The sequence below is a fragment of the Candoia aspera genome, chromosome 8, assembly GCF_035149785.1.
Source record: "Candoia aspera isolate rCanAsp1 chromosome 8, rCanAsp1.hap2, whole genome shotgun sequence".
In the NCBI taxonomy this organism is placed as follows: domain Eukaryota; kingdom Metazoa; phylum Chordata; class Lepidosauria; order Squamata; family Boidae; genus Candoia; species Candoia aspera.
The window spans coordinates 65604801-65631571 of record NC_086160.1 but is presented as its reverse complement, the minus strand read 5'-3'; the positions used below and the strand labels follow the sequence as shown (position 1 = coordinate 65631571).

Genomic DNA, 26771 nt, shown 5'->3' with positions numbered 1-26771 from the left:
TGGGGAACTGCTGTCCTTGTCCTTGCAAGGAGCAGCTGTCTGGAGACGTGTTCGTTCACCATTCCTCACCCGGAAGTCCCTTGTATACAGTTCCAATGAATATTATTTTGGAGATGCGGGTTTTACGCCACTCAGCCAGTAATCAGGTCCAGTTGATTACTGTGTTTGAGTCCAGGAAGAATCTTTCTTCCAGCTGCAAGAGGCTGGCAAAACCTTGCATTTTGTCTTGTCTTCTCCTGTAAATTATGGCTTGGCTTCCTTGACTGATGAACATGGAGTCATTTGCTTGATCAGTTCCTTCTGTGGTTTCTGACTGGGGTGCATCATGGTTTGGATGAATGGCCTGTCCTTGTGGGCTGCAGCTTGTATTAAATGGATGCAGGGTCTTCTTACTCTTTGATTTTTGTTATCTGCTTGGCTGCTGGGAATCAAATATTGACATGGATTATCTTAACACAGGAGTAGCTGTTTACCCTAAGGCCAGACTTACCATTAGGAGGAGCAGGACAGGTGGCAAATTGATGCCAGATTTCCTCCTGCTTCTCTCCTGACCTGCTGCTTAAGTACAGGATTTTCTGAAGTTGCTGGCCCTGCCAACCAATTGTTCTGTTTGTGTTGTCTGTGTGGTCTTTAGAATAATTAAGATATGTTGTCTGGGGGGGTCTACCTGTTTAGGCACTTCCTATAACTGCTTCAGAGTGCAATGTTCTGAGAATCTTGCCAAAGCTTGGTTGTTTGCTTGCAGACATTGCATTACCCAACTAGGTAACATCATCAGTGCAAGTGATGTTACTTAGTTGGGTAAGGAAACATCTGCAAAGCACCAAGTTCAACCCTGAGCTACAGATACTCTCTTCTATTGGAATCCTGTCAAAGTAATGTTGAGAGGAGCTGAGTGGTGGTACTACTGGGGAAAGAGAGTACAGAAGGGACCACATGGGAGGAAGTGGTAGGTCCTTTTCTGCTTCATGTTTTGACTACTCTTGAGCTGCCTGAAAAGATCCATGATCATTGGACATGACTTACTTGCAGGACACTGGTCTAATCTGTAAGATTCTCCATTGAGATGATTAAGGCCTGGAGCCAAAGGCAAAGCTAGTGTAAAATTTTATGTATTTATTTATTTAATCTAATTTATCCCCGCCCATCTCCTCCCATCGGAGGACTCTGGGTGGTTTACAACCATTGATTAAAACCATCACAATAATACAAAAAGTAAAATACAGTAAAAAATAATATAAATATAAATAAAGAATAAAGAATAAAAAATCCAAGGCAAATGTGTGGCATCTGCCAAAGTTACCACTCAATAGGATACTAGGGATGCCATAGCATGCTGGACTGACTGCTACTTCTTGCTGCTGCTGTTTCTTCATTCCCTTCCTCTAGGTAAGCCAGCCTTAGCAAATATACAGAGAAACAGAGATAATGCTGGTGCAGGTATGCAAGACCTGTTAAGATAAAAGAGACAATAAATGATATTTCAGCCCTAGCACAGGAGGGAAAAAGACTCAAAATAACCCCATCTTGATTATGTCTGGTATAAGAGGGGCAGAGGTATACTCTGGCAGGCTTTCAAGTTGCTGTTATTGTACCCTACAACAACAACAACAAAAATAGAGTTCCAGTAGTCCTTGCAGTGTCTGTTTCCTGACTTGGCCTACCTGAAAGGGATGACAGTAAGAGCACTGAGATGGCACTACCTCATTTTCCTGTCCTCTCCTCTTTCTTCCCCAAGTTGTTGGCCAACAGAGGGAAACGGACTGCAAACAGAAGGAAGAACAGATGGGAATAATGAGGATGCAGGATACATCTCCAACTGCTTTGCCCACCCAGTATGTTCTGGCAGAGTGGGTGCACTCCAGGTCCCTTCTGTTAAATGTTGTCATTTTATGGGACTGAGGAAGTGTGCCTTCTCTGTCATGGCCCCCACCCTCTGGAACAGCATCCCCCAGAGATAAAGACAGCACCCTCTCTCCTAGGGTTCTGAAAGCCCTTCAGACTTGGCTTTGGTCTGGGGCTGACGTGTTTGTGGGGCCCCTGGTTTGGTCTGACTTGTTATTGTTCAGTTGTTTTAGTCTGGGCTGCCTGTGGGGTTGTATGTTTTTAACTGCTTGTGTTGTTTTGTATTGTATTTGTAATCCACCCAGATTCTGTGGGAGTGAGCAGCTGCTAATAACAGCAGCAGCAGCAGCAGCAGCAGCAGCAACAACAATAACAACTCCCTTCATTGCCAATTGCAAAAAGCAGCTTTACTGGGAACAACTTACATCTTGTGTCAATAAGTATTACTAATAATACTTTAGTATTATTAAGCAACAACATCTGCCTATCCCAGGTCCTTGGGAAGGACTTGACAGGTGGACAAAAATGCCAAATCCAGTCTAAACATCTGGCTGACTGTGCGACCAATCATAATAATAATATACCGAGGGCATCTTGCTTCAAGCCCTGCAACTGTCTTCAGGAGACACTGCTTTTTAAAAAAAGCAGTTGCCCCTTGCATCTTTGTGTGTGTTGATGTGCATTCAACCTTGCTTGTTTGCTGTAGTTTCTCCTGACTTCCTGCAGTAACTCTGGGGCCAAAAGGTAGATTCAGCTGGATCACGCCAAGAAATGACAATGCAATATGCACATAGCACGATGCTTAATTGTCCTGCCTTCCTATTATTTAGTAGCTTCCCGTCTCTCCTAATGACAACCCAGTCAGCAAGAGGTACTGGGGTGTGGGTGACTTGCCTTCCTACTAATACCCCAAAATGAGAAGGTGTGCAGTTTTTGCCTGCAAAACTAGGGGGGAATGATCGCCTTATGTTAATGCCTCGAAAAATGAAAACTAACCCCCTACAGGGAGATGAGGAACCCAGTATCCATCCCTTCAGTAGTCGGGAAGCCCTGGACTGAGAATGGTTAATAATCTTGATTTGATATCCTGATAAACATTCTGCAAGGGGAACTTGACTCTGAGTAAATATAAAACTTATTAGATTTCACGACATCCTTCCAAAAGTCTACAAACTATTAAAGTTTTGGCTCTGGAAAGTCCGTCCGTGTCCTTATTATCAGCTGTGTTACGACTGAAGGAGGGAGCGAGAAAACAAAGAGAAGAGGAAGAATTGCAGAAGCTGGGGTGGGGGGGAGCACTGTGCTGGCTGCTGTGCAGAAAGCCGAGCCCGGCAGAGTTCCTCCGGTGCAGCATTGTGGCTTCTGAGTCCTTCTTTTGTTTAGGATGTGTTGAATTCCCACGTGTGTGCTCATCCCTCTTCTCTGGCTGCCTGCTGTTTGTGGGAAGGGGGGCAGAACCCCTCTCCGCTGGAGCCGTCGAGGGGTTAAAACCGCCAGTGTTTTCCTGTCATGAGATGAAGCGTTCAGCCTCAGGGCTGTTGAAGGCAGGGACGGGCTGCTCCAGCAACCTTCATTGTCAGCCAATCTGCGAAGTCCAAACTGCATTAGTTTAGCAGAAGAGAGGGACTATTCCCGGGCTGTTATTGTTGTAGTTCCCGTTGCTAATTGCTGAGCAAGGGCTGCTAAATGATTCAGCTCCATTTGGAACTGGAGTTTGACAGCATCACTCGTGGGACCAGTCGGCTGAAATCACCATTCCTCCGCACGGACAGGAAAGCTACGGATTGTAAGTTTTGCTCTGGGGTGCGTGTGTGTGTTTTATTTAGGAATGTGAACAGGAAAAGTGTGTGTGGAGTGGGATGGAGAGTAGAAATCCTCTCCTCGCCTTAAAAGACACAGATGAAGATGCTGCAGCTTCTCTGGCTGCAGTTATTGTACAGCGGCTACCTTGCTGCGTGGCAAAGGGTTGCGCGCTGTCACTGCTGTGCCAGCAGCCAGGTTAAATTATGGGGTAGTCCCTGGCAGGCGTCTGCAGTACGAGGAATTTGCTTGCGATCGGCGCTGTTATTTGTTCTCAAGGGCCAGATGAATGGGGAACAGTAGAACGAAAGGTACTGTGATAAGACAATGAGATGGAATTGGAGATTTCAGGGAGGAATTTTGGATAGGGGCGACTGCTTTCTGGGGCAAGTTACTTTTTGTTTTGTTTTGGGCTTTGGGGGGTGGGGGTGGGGGTAAGCCAAGAGAAAGGTGGCGGTCTTCTTGATCAGGATGAGAACATCATCTTTTATTGCAGATGGGCTTGGTTGCCCGAGTTCTTGTGAGGACTGTGCGGGGTGGAAAGCTGTCTGAATCTCCGCTGGCAGCTCAGTTTCCCTTTCCTCAATCGGTATGCTGGACTCTTGGCCTTCTTTTAAAAGCTCCCTGTTCCTGCCCAACCCCAGCCATGTATTTGCCAGAATGCTCATTAAGGCCCCCGCTTTCCTTCTCCCCAAAACATCCTTGCCTATCTCCTTTCTTGACCAACTGAACACATAGGATTTTGCTCTCCATTCTTTCAAAACTTGTAATCCTTTTCAAAACACAGCCTTTGATCTTAGGTTGCAAAATGAGGACCTTTCGGTATCTGGAGGCATTCCAAGCAGGCCTTCTTAAATAGCTTTTCAAGAGGACTGCTAAACTCTATTTTTTGTGTAAGTTTTAATTCTAGTCATTTATGCTGGAGTCCTGAAGTAGCAGATGCTAACTCTGAGATTTTAGAAGATCAGCTAGAAAGTGTATAGTTAAGTTCAAGTATTCAAAGTACTGTCTCCGTAATCCTTAACACCAGATTTCTATGGTAAGATGGTATAATTTCTGATCAGCTTTAGGCTTGAGGCCACCTTGGTGGCAGAGGCAATGGCCCCCCTTCAGTCAGTTGTGTAGCTTGGAAGTGACATTTTAACTTCTCATTGCTCCAGAACTACAGAAGTGCACAGATATTTTAGGAAGTTTAAATAATAGCTGCAGTAAGATCTGGGCATTAGAATGACTGCAAAGTTCCAGGAAGCAATTGCTGATTTCTTGCACCATGACTGGTGTTAAGACTACTTTGATTACACACATAATGTAGAGAGTGAGACTTTAAGAAAAGAGACTGAGAAAAAGTGAATCATCCTTTGGCGCTCACATTCTCTAATATTCTAGATCAAAGAAGGTAGTTCATCTGCATATTGGCTTCTCAAACATGGCAGATGCTCAGCTGTTCTTAATAAGAATCTTCTAAATAGAGTAGGGTGGGCAGTTTTCTTACAGCAAGGGGTTGCAATTTTTAAAAGTTATTTGGGATTGGAGGGTTTCAGGAACAAAGTGGCCAATGATGACATGATGATACAGAACTGGGTAGGGCTGAAGTATATGGTCTTTTGGGGAGAGTTTAAAGAGTAAAGTGGTTGTAAGACTGGGCAGGTTTAAGAGCATCTTATTTAACCCCCCCCCCCCAAAAGTGAAAAATTGGCTCTGCCCTGGATGCTACAAAAGGGGCACTGTGGGAGTCATGGGTTTCCCATCTCAGTCAACCTTGTCTGAAAATTTCCAGGCACTTTTTCTTGCTTGACACCTCCCAGGTCTACTATGAATATCTGCCCCAACTTTTGAGCCACTCAGTTATGTGACACACACACAGACACACACAGTGTGTTGGCACAATAAACTTAATCACGTAAGTTAAAGACTGCATTTGCACAACAGGCTCAGGCTGCTTAATTTTAACCTTGGTTAGTGGTTTTGTGACTTTAGTGTTTTATTGATAATTGCGGTCAAAGGCCACCAAATGAAGCATACAGACAGGGGAAGAAAAGCACTACGATCAAGATAAAATTGATTGTGCATTGGAAGGAGTATAAGAAGAGTTACTCCCTTTAGGCAACTCAAACATGTAGGCACTGATGAAGAATAAGTGCGGTAGCAAAAAACACCCTTGAAACTCTCCCAGTAATTCTAACGTCTTGATCTGTGATTCTGCCTTTGCTCTATCCATGATCCTTGAATGGAAGGTATGAGTGCTCTTCAGATTCCTCTGTTCAGGGGCAAGGCCCACAGCCAACTGTTTCATTTGCTTTGGATCCACAGGGGCAATGCCTTCCTAGGATAGACATTGTCTGGAACCTTCCTCCAAGATGAACTGATGGAAGGCAATATGCTGAGCTAAGCAAAAGGTTCTTCTAGTCTCCTTGAATGGCGAAGAATAAAAATACCTTGCTGAAGTACACCTCTTATTTCCCCATTAGAAACTTCTAAATGCAGGGAGAGAGCTGAGGTCGGATCAATGGAATCAATGCCACTGATTCCATAATTGAGTTAAACAGGTTGTACAAACGCTCTTTGTGACTTTCAAACCTGACAGGTCACAGGATCTGCATTTAGATGCTACGGAAAACCTTGGTTTGTTTCTCAACCAAACACCAAGCAGTGTTTGGAATGACAGAAGACTCGGGGTTATTCTGGAAAAATAAAAACTGAATCTCCTAGGAATGGCCTCTGAAAAGTCATTTTTGCTGGCACCATGACCAGAGAACTCTATTTTTTTATTATTATTTTTATTAAATTTTTTACATAGCTAAAAGACAAACACAGAAAGAAAAAGAGAAAAGAAAAAGTGCAGAAAAGACTACAGAGAAAAGAAAAAAGAGAGTTTAAAAAGTGACTTCCACCCTTCTTCACAGTAGCTACAAACTCATTATACCTCCTCCCTCCTAAACATTACAATGATCCCTTCAGCCCCTTATTCAATCTTTTTTCAATTGTCAAATCCAGAAATCACCATTTCACTTTCCATTTTCAGCAAAAAGTCCATAAAAGGTTTCCAGTCTTTTATAAAAGTACTTATTGTTTTGTCCCTGACCAGAGAACTCCAAACCCCTGAATACATGAGAAATGGGTACAGATGGGATATAAAAAGTGATACCATTTGTAATGCACTGTGCTTATTTCAGAACAAGTGAAGATTCAATGGCTTATATTCACTTCAATGTTTCATTCTTTCTGGAAGAAATACACACTTAACGAGGGCTCATTAAAACACATCCAAAATGTGGAGGATCCGCCTATTTGCAACTTCTTGGAATGCTCTAATTCTGTAAGGGGCATCCACAAGGAGTGGGTGTCAAAAAGTTAACATGACCAAGCTTTATTTACTTAGTAATGGCCACCATATTGATTTTTTTGCCCCCCCCCAACCTGTACTCTTACAGACAGGATGTTGCTGTATGTAAGATTGTATCTTATAAAAATCTAATTCATTTTTGTGGTAGAGTTTTTTATGCATCTGTCACAGATGCTATCCAATCAACCCCCTTTCTTATCAAGGGTATACAGTTAGTAGCTTCTTCTCCATTAAAATGAATTTACAGGATACAGAAAATCAGTACTGTTTTTAAGCCCATCAATTAAAAATGAATAGAAGAGAAGTAATTAAACAAGACTAATAATTTTCTGTACAGTCCCATCAGTTAAGTAAAAAATACAACATTTCCCTCTAGGTTTCCCCCCCCCCCTTTCATTTAATATATACTGTAAATGGGGGGGAAATGTCCTTCAAACCAACTGCAGGAGTATTTTTTCTTTGATTTTAAAACAGATTCATAACTTTAATCAGCTCAAAATATTTCAAGCTTAGTTTAACAATTAAAAACAGCAGCCAATAATGGTGCTTCAGTTTCCAGAACACAGATCATGTTTTTTTTTTTTTTTGCAAAAAGCTTCAAGTTCATTTTCTGCATTTTTTAAAAGATGAAAATATAGTATGGCTGAAAGAATCTTGGAGAGAGCCATTGTTGATGCTGTGAGATGATACTGGATGGAAGCCCTGATTCTATAGGATACTTTAATATAAGAACAATATACTATAAATATTATTTAGTATATATAATAATTGTTATTACTTGTAAAAATACATGGCAAAGGATGGCTAGTTTTTCTTACTGATTCTAATAAATAACATTCAGAAAGTTTGATCATGATTTCATAAACAAACTCCAAAACAATACAGCATTAAGTGTCAGTTGGTTGCTAGGACACACACACACACACACACACACACACAGAGAGAGAGCTTTTTAGAGTTCCTTAATGTTCACTATAGGGGTTCAATACAGTGCTAAGGCAGGCAGTGTGGCTTGGAAGAAGTGGATCCAACTCTGAACACTGAGAAACTCAGTCTTGTTTTTTAAAAAAATTAGGGCAGAAAATACAAATGTCTAACATCTAGTTCTCCCATGGTTTAATCTATTCCTCTCTGCTGTATGTCTGGATTTTTTTTTACATACTCTGTCTGTCGTAACATAGATTGACCTGCTCAATTAAGATTATAATGTTTTCCTATTAAAAATATCCACAATCCCTGCATGTCCGAATGGCCTGCAAGATAGGTGACTAGTTGCCTCCTAAGTAAGGAAGAAACCATACACCTATCTTTTGCTCTGCACATCAGTACACATTTATTTCTTGTGGTAGGGCATGTTTTTAAACAGAGCTACCTCAGACAAATAGCCATAAGCCTTCCTTTTGTAACTCAGGATGAAACAATTTCCTCCCCTTTCTGCTGCTTCATCCTGAGCATAGCTGCAAAATCAATCTGTGCTTTGTACTATTTCTTTCAAAATCTGTAACAGCCCTTGACATTTGGCACTGTTGGCATGTTTTGCCTAGAGTCCCAGAAGGTTAGCAAGCTTTTAGTTCAAGACCGTCTAGGATTTGTCTATCTGTGCTCTATGGTAGCACCTAAATTCAGTTTCCTGGGCTAGGATCCCATCTTTTTTTCTTTGTTCACTTTCTTGACTCATTTGTTTAGACCAGTGTTTCTCAACTTTGTCAACTTTAAGATGTGTGGACTTCAACCCCCAGAATTCCACAACCAGCATGCTGGGCTGGGGATTTTTGGGAGTTGAAGTCCACACATCTTAAAGTTGCGGAGGTTGAGAAACACTGGTCTAGAGCAATCTTCTCCAGATATGCTGGATTAGGGTATTAAACAGGGATGTCTACAGGTTGTGGTCAAAAGAGTCAAGATGATGGTGACATTGGTGCAATTGAATGTTGCACATGCATCACTACAGACACCTGGTTCTAAGCCTAATTCTGTGGCTCACAGAATTCCTAGTTACATTGTTAAGTGCCATACTGGGGAAGACATATTTTATAATTTGGCCTCATGCTTGTTGAGCCCACAGCCTGGCCCCACACAACATGTAATGCAGCTCATGCAACACGCTAAGCCACAATGAAGTTTATTTGGTTCTGCCATAGTGTGTTGCCTGGATCCAGCTGTTGTGTTTATAAATCATGGTTTGTGGGTTAGCATGTTATTTGAACTGAGCTAAATGTGATTGAAAAAGCCTTCTGGCTCTGTCTGCCCATGAGTTTATTTATGTAAATAAATGGAATCTGTTACAGGTATCTGAAGGGGTGGACAAAAAAGTAATGATGGCACCATGACCATGAGGTCCAAGCCACCCACCCCCCTTTTTATGTGCACTGTAAATGTACAGCAACTGTAGATCCTATGCCATCTTGTCAATGTGAGCAAAAGGCTATTTAATATCATGGTTTTAGGTGTGTTCCCCCATAACAGTTGCCATTTCTCCTCTTGGCACGATAGACTTCAAACATCTTTACTTCCTTAATGATCTGCATGGCAAGCTCTGCTTGGCACACAATTTACATATATGGAAGAAAGAACCTCCTTTATCTTATTTTGATCTGGTTTGGCACTGAATAAAATCCTGAGATTAGAAGGTATCTGAGATACCTGAACTGTTTTATCTGGGAAGACTGATGCTCTCCTATTCATTATTTTTAGCTTCTGTTAGAGATGAATCTAGCTTTTTGTGAGGGGGGTAGACAATAAAGGAATTAATAGCATGAGAATTCTAGGCACATTCTCATTAAAAATTTGAACTGCACAGTTGCAGTAATCTGGATATTTTTGTAATTTGTGAAACAGATGAGCTGAATGTAGCACTGGGGCCTTAAAAATCTTTCTCTATACTTTCTCATTTTTGGACCAGATGCAAAGCTTTCTTCCCTCTGGATTAGCAAAAAGTCTGTTCTTTCTGACAATGACCTTAGAGGTACAACATGGGTCAGACTGTGAGCTTTTTTTCCCTTTGCCATCTGCTTTAATTCCAGTTGCATTTTACATATGTCCTATTGCCAGTCAAATGAGCAGATTAGAGTCTGCCTTTAAAAAAAAATGTTTGGTAAAGGTAATGCAGTATAAGGAAAGCTATGCTGTATCAGACCCAAAGGGTTTGTATTGTTCTGCATCCCTTCTCTGTAGATTCAAACCAGGTAACCAGAGAAACTAACAGAAACCTACAAACAGGAGATGAGTATAACATCATATTTCTTGTGTTCTCTGCAACTGGTGTTCAGTATTGTGCCTTCAGCATAGAATGTAATATACAGCAGACTCTCAGTTAACCGGCACCCATGGGGATGGGTAGATGCCGGATAAATGTAGTTTCTGGTTGCTTGAGAGTTACTGTTAAACCCTAATACCCACTAGATGGCAGCAGAGAGAGACAGATTTTTTTGCCTGATGCTTGAGAGTGCTGGTTTTTTTCCAGTTCAATTTTTGTGCTGGTTGCTTGAGTTCCAGTTAACCGAGAGTCTACTGTATAGGCATCCAAACAAGTAGTTATTGATAGACTTATTCTACGTGAATCCCCAAGTTGGCAGCTGTTACTGCATCTTTGGATGGCAGATTCTTAGAGATGTGCTTCCTTTGAGTGTTTTGTTCTGACCTAAGGATGTCCATGGTTTGTTTCAAGCTTAGAACACTTGAAACAGTGATTTTTGTTTGTGAATTTATTTGATCAATTTATACAGCTGCCCAACTTGCAATGTATGATTGATTCTGGGAAGATACCATCAGATTAAAACAAATAACAAAAAATAACCAACAAGAATAAGAATACATGCAAGGTCAACCAGTCATTTCTCTAAAGCATTGTAGAACAGGCTCATCTAACACCCTGGCCCAATGCTTGCAGGAAGACCCAGGTTTTCAAGGTTTTACAGGGTGGGGTCATCTAAATCCTGGAGGTGATACTCTTCCATAGGGCAAGCACTGTAACTGAGAAGGCAGGCCTAGCTCCCATCAAATGACATTGTTTCACAGCGTAGCCCAGTAACCCCCTGTCAGATCTTGTGAGATGAGCAGAAACAATCAGAAATAAGTGGTCCTGTAAATAATCTGGTCCTGTGCCATGAAGAGTATTATAAGTGGTAACCTACTGAATTACACTCAGAGTCCTACTGGGAACCCATGTAGCTCACAAAGTAGCAGTGTTACTCACACCACTGAATTCTGGACCAGTTGCAGCTTGGGGATGGATTTCATGGGCAGCCCCATGTTGAGCAATACAGTGGTCTAAATGAGGGGTCGTCAAGCTGTGAATGACCCTGAACAGGGTCTCCTGATCCAGGAATAGGCACAACTGGTATACAGGAGGGACTTGTGCAAAAGCCATCCTGGTCACAGCAGTCACCTGCTCTTTGAGCAGGAGCCAAGAGTCCATGAGGACTCTTGACAGCACTACTTGGTTGACATGGTTGACCTGGACTCATAGTATGTCTTATCCTGAGAGACCTCACCAACTAGGAGATACATAGATCTAATTTATAGGTGGCCATACTAACAGCCCTTCTTCAGGATCAACAGGCTCAAGCTCTTCCCAGATAACCAAGCCAGATGGTGCCCCAATCAACTCCAAAGGACCTGCACGGGCTGGAGTCCAACTCAGAGCAGATCCATAAGACTTTATCCAACAAATGTCTCAAACAGTGCCCTGCAAGTGTTTTTCTGACCACTCTTTGCCCAGAGGAACTTGGCCACCTTGAACAGGGCCACTGGGCAGCCATCTGCAGACCCCACAAGGATGGAAAAATAACGACGTGTTGTTGCCTTTATTGCCACAAGGTAATCCTTAATAAAGGCTCTTACCTGTGCTTGGCCAGGTTCAGTCTTCATTTTCCTTCAGTGGTGATCTAGGCACCCCTCATGCCATTTCATTGCCGGACTTCCTCTGAAAACGTGAAGCTCTCTAGGATCCCCAAATGGGGAGAATCTGCACAGGTTCAATCTAATCCAAGGCTTTTGTCGCTCCTTCATTCCTACTAGCCATCAAGACCTCAGTCATATCATGCATCAGAGTTCAAGAACAAGCCCATGTTCCCTCTGAAACACAGCAGGGTCCATCAGGTGCCTGTTTTCTATGACCACCATTTGAAACCAGCAAGTTTTGTTCTAACCTTGAAAGAGACATTTTGAGTCCACTCTAATTCTGCACTGGTAGTGGGAAGGAAAAGGATTGTTTTTCCTTCCCACCAAGCTGATAGCTCATGAATCACATGCATCTTCTGCCTTGCTCCAGAGAGCCTAGCTAGGCTCATGTTAGAGTATATTGAAGAGTTTCCTTACAGCCTGGAAGCTTCAGGGAAAGTTTGTTTGTTTGCTTGTTTATTACTGTTTTTATATAACACAGATTCCACATGGACTCTGAGCAGTTTGTCTATGTCTGTAACATAAAAACTGTAAAGGGTACTCCACCTTTGGCAACTCATCTCAGCAACATTATAAATTAGAAGTTCTCGAGAAAGGAGGGCCACTGCCATGCTGCCAGGCATGTAAGATGTCAGGTGACAGATGGGTTTGCTTATCAATACAATGATGGGAATGGTGTCTTCATTGTGCTAAATATGGTCTGTCTGCTTTAGCATGTCGTGGGAGCAGTAAACAAATCATGATTTAATGCAGTGTGCAAATCTGGTCTGTGTTTTCTGAGGTCTGATTAGTGGTAGTGGTAGTGAATTGCCTATTTTACCTCAAAAGCAGTTTCCCAAGCTCTCTCTTCAATTGTGTTAAGGTACCTCTATCCTTTCTTAAAACTAGCATTTGGAAGGGGAATACTGGCTTAGTTCTAAGCTGATTTTTGAATGGTATTGAAGGCAACTTGGTTTTTCTTCCGATGGAGTTAGTGAGCAAGAGATGATAGCCCTTTCACGTATATAAAGCAGACTTTCTTAATCTTCTCCAGACCACAGAACACCAACCTACTTTAAATAAGGAACCCTGGTAACTGTTCATTTTTAAAATCAAAATTAAACATAAAAATAAACATATCTGAATACATCTCTTTATTTTCTATACCACAGTACATTTTAATAACCATAGCTTTGCATTTAATGGTAAGCTTCATAATGATTATGAGATAATCAGTTATAAGCTTAATGGGATTTATGACTTTGGTTACATATAAAGGCATATTTCATCAATGTCTGGGGTGAGCATCATTAAAGGAAATCTATGCAACAAACACCAGTGGCATACCTGCAAATTGTTCACAGAACACTAATGGACCATGGAACATACTTTAAGAAGCACTGATATAGAGGAAGGCTAAAGAAGTTGTGTTTCATTCAAAGGCATTTGTAAAGCATTTGCAATTTGCACAAGCTGTTTTTTTTTCCTTTTTCAGCCCACAGATAAAATGTCACCCTTATCACTTTGTGTACAACCAGATTGATTGGCACATCCATTGACAGCATGGCCTTCATTTCACTGAAAGATTGCGGTGTCAGAGAATACAAACATATTCTAGCTGTAAGACAGGGGACAGTAAGAGAGACCACTTCTGCACGTGTGCATATACACCTTCTCATAGAAAGGCCCTCATGATATACTGAGGAAGGAGAACCTGTCTTTTGTTTAATGTGCCCTGAGAAAAGGTTTAACTTAAACATGAAAGGTGAAGGTGGCATTTTGCAATTATTAATAATTTGTACAGCACCTTTCACTGTACAGAGTAATGGCCAGGTCTTATCTCATTTAATCCCCACACAAATCCAATGTGGTGTGTGTAAGAATGAAAGAAAGTGACTTGCTCAAGGCTACCTGGCTTATAGGTAAGCAAGAAATTGGATCTCGGTGTCCCACCTTCAAATGCCTATCTTTGATCAGATGCGCTACATTGGATGAGGCAAGAAGCATTGGACAGTTTAAATGAATCAAATCACTACCAAAAGGCACTGATAAAGGGAATTTGTGGTTCTCTAAGATACGAACCTGTGTCCTCCTATGTGTCCAGAACCGCTACTTGATTCTATCTGCTCCTTATGTGCTGTGGAACATTTGCAGTGATGGGAATGGAGAGGATAACTTAGTTAATAGTTGGGACTAGTTGTCATGAAATCAAGCCCATGTCTGAATAGCACCTTGCATCATGACATTGTTCCTTATTCAGTAACTGGTCAGGATGATAAAAGAGAAAGCAGGATGGACTGTCATGTGATAACCTGAATATTTGGAACAAGTCATTTCCAAATTGCTGCTAGTCCTGGGGACAGTGTTTTAAATATTTAGTTTGCACACCCAAATATGCTGAGTTTTTTTTCTCTCTCTCTCTCTCTCTCACACACACACACACACGTGCACACGTACAAACACACTTATTCCTGAATAGTTAATTGTTGCAACAATGGTATTATTTAAAAATTAGGGAGGATGAAGAAAAACCATAAGGGTAAAAATGATCAGTTCATTCACCGTTGGAAAGGTTAGCCTGGACACAGGGTCTACTTGGTGATGGAAACAATGTCTACTCAAGAAAAAAATAAGAGTATAAGCATTTCCTTTTCAGATGATGCGGGCAGCTGTACTTCAGTTTTGAGTAAACCCAGTCTGGTTAATGAGCAATCAAGCCTAATTCCAAACTTCAAGGGTTCATTCTCTGGACCAGGTGCCCAATGGTCATCAGCTGGAGTTTAAGCTTAGGCATTTGTGACTAACATGAAGAACATTTACCGTATCTGAAAGCATTTCCTCTTCCTTTATAATTTTTTTGGTACATGTGTCACTTTACAGTGTGTACAGTGTTAAAAGTGTGTGGGGTGATTATAAATCAATGACTGTTCTGCTCCATGCAGGTATGAGATGGTTGGGGGCTGTGCATGTGCACCTTCAGAATGGTGTCTAGCTGATATTGACATGTTTTCCTTCCTCCAAGGTCTTCAAGGGGTGCCCTAGTAGTTATCACATGATATCATCAATGTTTTTGTTGAGATTGAGAAAGAGAGAGAGAGAACGAACCAACCTTCCAGCTAAGTTTGCACAATACAAATGACCTGGGATGCTGCTACCTGGATCAGATGAGATGTTTAGTGGATTCCTGTGCAGAACAGGACTAATGACTGCTATATATTCTATGAATCCTAATTGGGACACCACCACAACTCCTTCTACTATTATTCCTCCTCCTCTTTCTTGATAGCAAGACAAATTCCTCTTCTGCCACATCTGAAGGAAACCTAGTTGCTGCAGAATTGGGAGGACAGACACTTCCTGCCATTTTTGGAAAAAAAAAAAACATTACATGAAAAAAGTGTGTTCCACATCTTAAAAACTCTTACTATTACTCTTGATGTATCCTTTATGCTTTTTTAATGACTTGACCCCACCTTCATTATGCTGGTCTATGACCGTAATAAAGATTGATGAAAACTCTTACTGTCAGGAAATTCTTCCCAATAATGGAGCGGGTCCTAGAGTTGAAAGAAGCCTTCCCATGCACGCACACACACAGAGTCCCATTTTTGCAATGCTGCTTTGCGCACAGTTCTTGCACAGTGCAGCACTGTGCTGGCAAGAAGAAGAGAGGGTTTATCACCTGGTCAAAATATCTCCCATATTTACACAACTACTATAAGCTAACTGGGGAAGATTAGTTTAGGTTAAGTGTAATGCTCTTTAACGTAAGCCCCGGATGGAATATATTGTCATGAACATAACTACTCACTGAGTTTCAATCCTGAGTAGAGATTCAAACTCATATCTTCCTTATTCCGTGTTTCTCATTGGTTGATCCAATGAGAACAAGACATGTCAATGAAAGCCAAGTCAAAAGAAGAAGAACAGTGCTGTGATTTGTACGAACTTGGGCTTGCTTCCAGCCAGAAATCCTATATCCTCCTGATGAAATTGGGAAAGAATCAGCTTTGAGAGCAGGCTATACATCTGCATGGTAGAAAGAGAAGCAACTTCACTGAAGCACAACACTTAAATTTTGGAACAGCAGTGACAGGTTTCTTAAGTGACTAGCTTTTCAATTTATGCCGTCTCTTCTAAGCTATGGGGTAAAATGGTTGCCCGTACGGAGTGATATAGGCTCCTAGTATTGTGCCATCAGAGTATTTTGCTGATGTATGGTAGAATACTCAGATTGTATGGCTGGAAGTGACCCATAATTTATATGTACTGTAATATATTAGAGAGCCAGGAGTTTTCATCACCTTCCTGGACAGATTCACTCTGTATTGATTGAGACATTTCAGCAATCAATTGAAATCCATGACGTGTCTGGGATGCAAAATAGAAAGACATGTGTAAAACTATTATCAGAAGGTCTCCTAATAGCTATCAGAACTTTTCACTGTTTTCCATGCTGCTTTATTTGTTTGGAGAAAATGGTTTCAGGGCTCCTCTGTTCTACATGGAAGATTTTGCAGAGACAAAAAAATGCATCTGAACTGAATCAGAAAGTTCTGGGGATTCCCTCTGAGGTATTACCAGCTCCTCAAAGTGATGTTTTCCTGGTAGGAAGAACAGAAAATAGCTGGGTGGGGAAATGTCTGACACCTAGGAGAAGTGATGGAGTTCAGTAACTCTGCTGGTTCTCAGGAAAGTGGGAGCACATTCAGGCCGCAACTAGGCTCTGTGTCACCCAGGGCAAACATGGATTCCACACCCATTTTGGCACCCCACCAGTGTGGCGCCCGGGGCACATGCCCCGGTTGCCCCCCCGCCCCAGTTGCGGCCCTGAGCACATTCCAAGGATGGGAGCAAGATAAGAGAAAACATAGTAGGGAGCTGGAACGTGGGAAGATTAAGAGGTTCAGAGTAGCCCTGCCCTAGAGCCTTCCCAGGTTACTTCCCCTTGGGTTAGATAGAGTAGCTTTAGTCTGGCAAGATTCTGTCTATACGGTGTGAGCAAATAAAGAACAGGAGTTTGGTTGGCTTGATTCTTTGTTCTTGGGCTAGGCCTGACAGGAGAACTGTTTCTACTTTGGCAGACTGGGTTGGGATTTTTAATCCCACCTCTAACACCTGAATCCCTGAGGGAGAAAGGTGAGGAAGAAATGAAGCAGAGTCAGTCCTCCTAGCATGCTTTGTGGATTGCATTGTGGTCCACAGTGGCAGTGAAGATGGAGCAGGTCCTAGAGGAAGGAACATCACTTGAGGCATCGTAGACAATATGGACCTGCCTGGAAGGCTGGATTAGGTCTGAAGGCTATATGTATTTATATCCTATATGTATTTACGTGGATCTGTCTCATGGGCCTTACCCCTTAGTATGTTTAAAACTATGTTGCTTTAATCTGTTTTTCAAAGGGGAACCTGAGATCGTAGCCCATGCTGTTTTCATAGCACCTTTTTATTTCTTTTTCAAGTCAGTTTTGATCAAAATCCCATTATAGATCCAGGCAATAGCTTGAAAATTAAGCAATAACCTAGTTCTGACACAGCAGCTTCTTTTATATTGAATATGTATTGCTAAGGCAAAGATTTGCCTCTCCCTTGGCAAAGACTACTGAAGCTATAGTTCTCTTTTCAATTTTTCTCTCTAAATAATTAATATATGAAGACACTAGAATTCCTGGAAAAATATTGTACTGAAGTTGTTGTTTGATGTAGTTTCAGTAACTTACCCAAATGTATTAAATGAATTAATTTCACCTAATTTGTTACGTATTGTACAGCAGAAATTTTACAGTTCTAGATGAGATATATTATACTCATTGAACCAATCAATCTGCAACTGAGTGCAAAGTCCTGTCTAATCCTGTAATGGTATGTGAGAAAGGCCTTGAGAAATGGGGCTAAGCGATGCTGCCTAGGGAATGGTCAGATAAGAGATGGCAGAGCTCACAGCTGCATAATGGGCAGAGAAAGAGGTTCAGAAGGGACCTTCCCTAACTACTCAAGCTGTAAAGGAGATGGCAGGAGAATTGTACTTTCAGACTTGCAAGATTCTGTTAATGTAGCCTTACAATAAAGTAGAATTAGCTCATCTAGTTATGTTTCCTGTCTGGTCTACCTGGGAAGGCTGACAAATCCAGATTGAGAAACAATACAGTTAGGAAATTATGAGAACTGCAGGTCCATGTAATGCTGTGCAGAAAAATTCTCTTGCATGTTTGCTATCTGTGTTCAGACCATTTGACAAAAGACTTTCAAACTTTCAGTGGGGAAAACACTTCCAATGAAATTCTCAGAGATGGAGGTGGTATTCTTGCACTTATTTAATTGTGACAGGGCCAAGGTGTCTGGGTGTGCATGTTCTATCTTTTATTGTACAATAACCTCTTATCCAATAAAACCTGCAGCCCAACTCCTCTTATGAGGCTTTGTGATTGGGAATTGTGACCGATGATGTTTCAGAGCAATGGAAAGATAGGAAATAACAGAAGAAGGAGTAACACCTGCTCTCCCCAACACATTACAAGGCGAAACTAAAAAAATATAAAAAAATTCCAAGCACTCTGAGAATAAAGTAAAAGCGCAGGGGAAGAAAGATGTTGAGAAACCACAAGGTAGATCTGAACTCAACAGCAACCACAACATATCTTAAAGGTACAATTTTGGGGTGGTCTAAGGGTGTAGGAATAACATTTGGCTTGCAGTGTTTTCAGTGTTGCCCCTCTTCTGAAATGTTTTTCTGAGCTGAAATCTCTGATGTAGACAATAATATAAAATAGTTATTATTCCAGCTATGGTTCTTGTGGTACAGTATTATCTCCTAGGAATTGTAAGCAGCAGCTTAATATGCCCCTCCCCATCCCCCAGATCAGTAACTAAGCTGGGTAATTGGGCAAGTTCATCAGGAATTACTTATTTATTTTGATTTAGGCACCACCTGACTCCAAACTCTGATCTGCTCAAATATATTGAGCAATAATGGCAAATGGACAGCTAAGCAAGTTTGCTTGATAAATAAATAAAAATATAAAGCAAATGAAAACCAAGATGGGATCCAGTCACTTGATTCAAAAAGATATACAAAAACACATCCAACAAGGGGCTCTATCCATCTCAACCCAAGGCCTGTGAGAACAACCATATTTTCAGGGCCTTCCAGAACTCCAACAGGTGGGAGTCACACAAATTTCAGGAGGGATCTCATTCCATAGGGCAGGCACCATGACAGAGAAGGTACACTTCCAGGGTCCTAATAGATGGCACTGTTTTATTGAAGGAACCTGGAGCATGCCAACTCTGCTGGCACATAACAGCCAAACCGAAACCATAGGAGATAGGTGGTCCCTCAAATAACCTGGGCCTATACCATGTAGGGCTTTATATGATGACCAGCACCTTGAATTGTATCCAGAAGTGTACTGGCAACCAATTCAGCTCATGAAGCAAAGGTATCATGTGGGCATACTGAGTCATGCCCATCATGCCCTTGCCACTGCATTCTAGAACAGTTGAAGTTTTCGAGTGATCTTCAAGGGCAGCCGCATGTAGAGCATGTGAGGTGACTAGGGAAAGAGTGGCTGTCTAAAGGCTTCTTGATCCAAGAAGGGGCACAACTGGTGCACCAGATGGAGCTGGGCAGAGGGCTACCTTTTCTTCAAGCGAGAGCTATGAGTCCAGGTGGACCTCACAATTGCATACCACTCTTGAATGGGGAACTGCTACCCCATCCAAGAGTATAGATGGAAAATCCTCAGATCAGGGGATCCCAATATCTGCAGCTACTTAGTCTTGGTGGGATTGAATTGGAGTCAGTTCTTCCCCATCCAGGCCTGCACAGCCTCCTGGCACTGAGACAGGACCTTGTTAGCCTCACTTGGCTGGTCTGGGGTCAAAAGATATAACTGAGTATCATCACCCTATTGATGATTCCAAACTTCAAACTGGTTGATAATCAACCTAGTGGCTTCATGTAGATTTTAAATGAAGAGGTGAGCAACAGAATCTTCAAAAATTAAACTCCTAGCCCCCAAAACTAAAAACCTATTCTCTTGCATTTTTACTATCTGTGTTCAATTTGACAAAAAACAATTGACTTTCAAACTGTCACTGGAGAAAATATTTTCAATGAAATTCTCAGAGATGGAGGTGGTATTCTTGCACTTATTTAATTGTGACAGATTTCTCAAAAGGCTTGTACAATATTCTCAGCAGCTGATCAAACTGCAAAGGGGCCAAGAGGTAGAGCTGATATAATAGATCAAAAGAACCCTGAATGGGGTTCAATCCCAAGAGGCAGATGTTTTCAAATACTGCAGAGTATTCCACAGAGCCTTCAGTAATGGGAGGCTGATTTGATGGGATTTTGGTCTCTTAAAGGATTCTTAAGGACACAGTAATTGCCAAATTTGTTAGTGAAGCCAGTGAGAATAGAAGATGAGATGCGAGGAGGAGAGGACATTGGTGCCTCTAGATCAGCAAAACAAATTGACTTCTGTTTGGATTTGAAAAGCTAGAGTATACTATTCTTGCAGGTAGAGTTACCAGATGTCCAGCAAAAGGAGACATGTCCTGCTTTTTATCCTCATGTCCTCCGTCTGACAGGCATTGTCCAGCTTTTTGAATATCTTGGTTTTTTAGACAGTTTTCATAAAAGTAGTCATTCAAACTCTCATGTATTACGACCTTATAAATTGTCTATTCTTTCTTTCCGTCATCTGTCTACAGACTCAACAGCCTAGATTTACATTATTTAATTTATTTCCTGATTCCAGCAATCAGCTTCAATCCAGCCTCATCAAATCTATGCTCACTCTAATTTGTTGGTCACTTGACTCATCATTTGTTTCTTTGGTGAAATTTGAAAAGCTCATTGTCATTGATTTTATATTATTAGTAGCATATGCTCTTGAAATAGTAACATATGGCTGCGAGAGCTGGACCATAAGGAAGGCTGAGAGAAGGAAGATCGATGCTTTTGAACTGTGGTGTTGGAGGAAAATTCTGAGAGTGCCTTGGACTGCACGAAGATCAAACCAGTCCATCCTCCAGGAAGTTAAGCCAGACTGCTCACTTGAGGGAATGATATTAAAGGCAAAACTGAAATACTTTGGCCACATAATGAGAAGACAGGACACCCTGGAGAAGATGCTGATGCTAGGGAGAGTGGAGGGCAAAAGGAAGAGGGGCCGACCAAGGGCAAGGTGGATGGATGATATTCTAGAGGTGACGGACTCGTCCCTGGGGGAGCTGGGGGTGTTGACGACCGACAGGAAGCTCTGGCGTGGGCTGGTCCATGAAGTCACGAAGAGTCAGAAGTGACTAAACGAATAAACAACAATGCTCTTGAAACTAAGGATTTGTTGGAAAAATATTGCAGCTGAAAAAATAGTCTTTCTGAGGTTGGAAAAAGTAATTTCATATACAGGTAGGCCTAAGCACATTTTTTTTTTTTGCAGTTTTTCGCTGCAATTTTTGTTGCAGATACCAGGAAAGTTAAACTGTTAGCGTGTCCTCCTTTTCTCCCCATTTGTCCTCCTTTTTGATTGTCCACATCCTCCTTTTCCTGTTCAGATATCTGGCAACCCTACTTGCAGGGCTGTCTGCAGGGTGTGGTCAAAGTCAAGAGAGCAGCCAAGACAGTGTGATTGAAGCTCTACCTGTGATACATATAAAAATAAGCCAAGCTTTGATCACACCCTCACGGCTACCACCTTGACTTTTTATTTTTATTTTTTACTATACTCTGTGGATATCCCTGTATATTTGGTTTTTGGAAGATTTTCAGATTTTTCATTTGTATTTGCAGAATAAAAATGAACTTGGTTGGACATAGCTGAAGTTGCTTACAAACTCAGTTCTGCAGAAACCTTTCCCTTTCCCCCTGAAAATTGTTAACAGCTTTGAGATTTTGTTAAATAGGAAGCCATATAGAAATACTTTCAATAATCAAATACATCCAAAACTGATCTTAGATCATGTTTCTGTGACTCCATCATGATTTTGAAATTTCATAAGGCTTTCACTTTAGCCATGCTGTATGCACTGCCCTCAGCAGGCCTTTTTGGACGGTACCCCTGTTTCTCTCTGGTTATGTCCAGGAGGTACTGGCCCAACAGAAACCTTAAGCTATGTGCTTTTTGCTGTTCCCTCTACAAGGACTCTAGACAGACCTTCATTTCTCCAATCTTGAAGAAATTTCTGTGCTGGGAGGGTGATTTTTATTTACTGCTATTTCTTTTGGATAAGGATTCAAAAATATTCTCCCACTTTGCCCAGTTTCGTGCCACAATACAATGCACTATTAACTAAGTTTGGATATTTATCTATGTATCACTCATTATAATTTATTTATAATTTTTATTTTGGTATACATGTTCTTGGGACGCGGTGGCGCTGCGGGTTAAACTGCTGAGCTGCCGATCGGAAGGTCGGCGGTTCGAGACTGCGCGGCGGGGTGAGCTCCCGTTGCTCGTCCCAGCTCCTGCTCACCTAGCAGTTCAAAAACGTGCAAATGTGAGTAGATCAATAGGTACCGCTTCGGCGGGAAGGTAACGGCGTTCCAAGTCGTCATGCTGGCCACATGACCCAGAAGTGTCTATGACAACGCCGGCTCCAAGGCTTAGAAACGGAGATGAGCACCGCCCCCTAGAGTCGGATTCGACTGGACTTTACGTCAAGGGAAACCTTTACCTTTACCTATACATGTTCTTATTTATCTTTTATATATTTATCCTGTTATACTCATTTCTTTTTCATGAATATATAGATCTATGTAACGGTTCTATTATTGGGTATTTTATTATATTTGGCCATATGGCTGTAACAAACCATTTGATTGATTTGATTGTTTGTATGACACATTAATTATGGTAGTTATATGTGTGCTGATTACTTACCACTTCCTCCCTCACATGTGGCTCTTCTGAGGCTTCTATCTGTAGGTATTACAAATCAAAATTTGATATTTGTTGTTTTCAAAATCCAAGTGGTGCAACCTGAAATTACAATTCCTTCATGTTTAGATGACATGGGCATCCATATAAAGCTCACCAAATGTGATTAAGGATATGCTTTCACATTAACCAGCCTGAGTAGTTATTACGTTGTGCAAATCCTGGCTGGAATTACTGCTGTTGTGTTTATGGAGTCAATCATAAACATGGTATTTTTACCATCCAGTGACCAGTAGCGGAACTCAGGATCCATTTACAGAGTGCCTTCCAGTGAATTCATGAATACTTCTTACCAACTCATTGTTCTGATACTGAGATTCTCAGTGTTCATTTTTGTTTTTTGCTTTTTCCCTCAGCAAACTCTTCATTCCCACTTCAAATGACAAGAATTTAGAACTGAAAGCAGAGCAAATTGTTTGGAATATTGTGAATAATTCATACAGTGAGTTTAGCTGTATTCCAGCCACCAAATGCCCACGTACAAATTGCAATTTTACCATATCCATTATTCAACATGTTTGGATGAAATATTCATGGCATTTGTAGGCTGGATGCAAAGCTAGCCTTTTTTGGGTGGGGGAAGGAAACACTACAAAGCCTCAAAGTTATTTGATTTTGAGCAAAGTTACAGTCAATCCACACAACTGAATTAACCCTCCTGTATTACTGTATTAAATAGATCTATGATGTCTAGAGACAGTTTTATGGCCCAGATTGTTCTTGGTGACTGGAGTTACTAGGTCCATCCCTGTCAGATTCCAGATTCTGAGAAAGATTTCCTAAGATCCTGGAAAATATATATCCATCATAATTGACAAACAAATAATAAGTTTCATGGGCAAGTACATCTCTCCCACAAATGTATACAACATAATGTCCCTAATCACACATGCTGTACATAGTGTACAATGCATTATGTATCCTTGATTTTCCTCTCTGAAAAGAGGAATCAAGATTTCAACCCATTTTAAATAAATATTTTTAGCCTTACTTTCCCAGGTTTCAATATTAAAAATGGCAATAAAAGCAAAAAGTGTTGCATCTAAACAAGAAAATAAGAGTGAAACAAAGATGCACGTTAGAAGTTTGATGGAAATGAATTGTTCACAACTGACACTGTAAGGTCAGTGGAGTCAGTATCAGCGAAGGGTCCTTGAAGATGCCACCGCTGAAAAGGTCCTGGCCCTGTTTATCATTCTACTCACGTCTATAGTGTTAGCATCTGAAATCTAACTCTTCATGGACTGCTTCATATGGGAGCAAATGGTATGTCTGCAGGATGATTTCAGTTTGAAGAGTCTTTGCTTTGTAGTGTTACCCATTAAAAGAATCACTGCAAGCCTATTCTTCTACTGATATTCTTCTACTGAATAAAGACTGTAACTGTACTAGTGGCTGTTTGCTATGGATGATGGCATAATGGTCATATGATAACTTTACCATTTGATTGACAGGCTGAATCATCTTTACAATTTGATCCAACTTGTTTAAAGCAAGCAGTTTATTGGAGTTCTTTTGGCTTCTTCTTCTTTAATTGGAAGAGGATATGCATTTCACTGGACAATTGTGAAGAGTTGTTTGAAAATGTGGGGTTCCAGTTTGATCTCTCAGAGAAACCTAGTGAGGGAATACCTGCTGACTTAATAGATTCCAGTGCAAGACAGATTGCATCCTAGGGTCCTAAAGGAACTTGTTGATGGTTTAGCCAAAACTTTATCTGTCAACTCTGAAAACTCTTTGAGCATGGGCAACGTACTAGATGATAGGGGGAGGGCCAATGTCCTAATTTTCAAAAGGAGTATGAAGAACTATAGACAGACAATACCTGGGAAGATTCTAAAACAGATAAGAAAGTGATCAATCTATAAGCACTTAGAAAACAATGCAATGCTTACTCAAAGGGAGTATGAATTTGTCAAGAACAATATTTTATATTGGAATTTTATTGTATAGTTATTGTTTTATGCTGTAAACCGCCCAGAGTCCCTCCGTTCGGAGGAGATGGGCGGTGACAAATTTGATAAATAAATAAATAAATAAATAAATAAATAAGAACAAATTTTGCCAGATGAATCTTATTTCCTTTTTTTTTTATTTAAAAAAATCAACTTTTTTGTAGTTTGTCAGAATGCTACAAATACAATGCATACTGGCTTTAGTGAAGCATTTGATAAAATTTCCCATGACATTCCAATTAGCAAGTTAGTTGCATAGGCTGGATGGCACCTCTCTTGATGTCAGGGTCCAGCTGGACACATCATCTACCTTGGGAAGAGATCCAAGCTGATGGATATGGCTAATCAGATGCAGAGGAATCAAACTTCTGAACTACCACCAAAATATCAAATGGAGGCCCTATTACTCCCAAACCCAAATATGGAAGCCTCCAACCCAAGAATGTAGCCAGCAGTGGCTAGAAAGCCAGAAGGTAAAGAGGGGTTACTTGCAGGGAAGGCTCCTGATGGGAGATGAGATTTTGCAGAGTCTGTGTTTAATAAGTCAAGAATGCTTCATTCCAGCTGGGCTAGGGTGGGAAGTAAGGAAGTCTTACTTAAGGACTCTCAGAGTGAAAATGCTTGCTAGAACTTGATGCTGTATCTGGTCTGCCTGACCGCATGAATTCCTTAATCCTGGACTGAATCCAGCAGTTGCTATTGGTTCACTTGTGAAATTTAGCTATTATTGGCACTGGCTGTCAAACTGCCTTATATGCTGCTACTACTTGACTCTTCACAACCAGAAAAAGGCTACTGTCTAATTTAATTATAAGTGAACTTGATCACTTGATTAGTTAGTATATTTTTATCTGGAGCCTCATTAGACTGCGAGACTTAGGTAGACTCAGAGACTGGCATGAAAATAGTCTGGAATAGTTGGCTTTAACATTGTACTGAGCCACAAATCTTGGTTTACAAACCACAATGACTGTCTTTACATAACAACTAAAGGTCAACTCAAATAAACCACATTTTGATTTGGTGTAATGTGTGAAGCCAGTTCTGGAAGGGCTACCAACACTGAGTAAATAGAAGTAGAAAAGCCTTGTTTCACTGCATCACTGTCCCATTTCAAGAAAATTTCTTATTCAACATCTGGAAGTGCAGAAGCTGTCTTAGCCTGTGCCATCTACTGTATATTCCCTTTCTTCCAAAGTTATTTTCTACTATGGGGGCCATTAATTCATTCTGGCATTGAAAGGTTCATCAGTTAAACTGTTGGCTCTGAAGCCTGCACACTTGTACTAACATTCTACTATGACTCTTAAGAAAACTTAGAAATGTGGAAATTCTGGCCCACACTTCTTTCTTCTTCTCCAGGGTATTCAGTGATGCTTTGTTGACAATTGCCATCACCAATATCTGGGAAAGAGCTCTTTCCATTTTTGTTTATCTACAGCCTGCTACTCCATCCTTTTTCCTAGAGAAAGGGTAATTTAGTGAAAGGTAATTTAGTTTTGAATAAAATTTAGGTTTATATTTGCATGCAACATTGGTGATTGAGGACTTGCATGATTAGATGATCACTAGAAGTTAACTGCTAATGGGCAACTTCAAAGCTAGAAATATGAGGATCAGTAAAATCTTCCATTCCAGAGTAGCAGGTCTCTAAATGGATTTTCTAAAAATGTATCAAAATTTTGTAATGATTCACATATACATATCCTTTGTATGCATCTGCCCCAATGTACTCAAATGTTAATGTAATTTGTCCAACTCTTTAAAATGTAAATTGCACTTGCTTTTATCCCTTGATATATAAATGGCCTTGGTGCAGTCTTCTTTAATGTACATTTCTCCAATGTAAGCTATTTTAAAAACATGTAACGACTTTATCTGTATGCAACTTTTAGTACAATACTTTTTTTTAGATGTATGTTTGCAGACTTGCTATTGCAGAATGTTGATGCTAGTGTCCATAGCATTACAAAGTCCCACAGGACTGAAAAGCCTAATTTTATT

The 26771-nt window shown here is 40.9% G+C and overlaps 1 protein-coding gene across 2 annotated transcripts in view; it reads left to right on the top strand.

Annotated features, from left to right (window-relative positions):
* The window catches only part of ARHGAP24 (Rho GTPase activating protein 24), a 362186-nt gene that overhangs the window by 22605 nt on the left and 312810 nt on the right, over window positions 1–26771 (top strand). The window contains exon 1 of one of the 2 annotated variants that reach the window (XM_063309902.1): window positions 3458–3631. The exons of the other annotated variant lie outside the window; for it this stretch is intronic. The gene's annotated coding sequence lies outside the window, so the exon portion shown is untranslated. Of the gene's footprint in view, window positions 1–3457; window positions 3632–26771 lie in introns of those variants that run through there. 2 annotated transcript variants of the gene reach the window in all.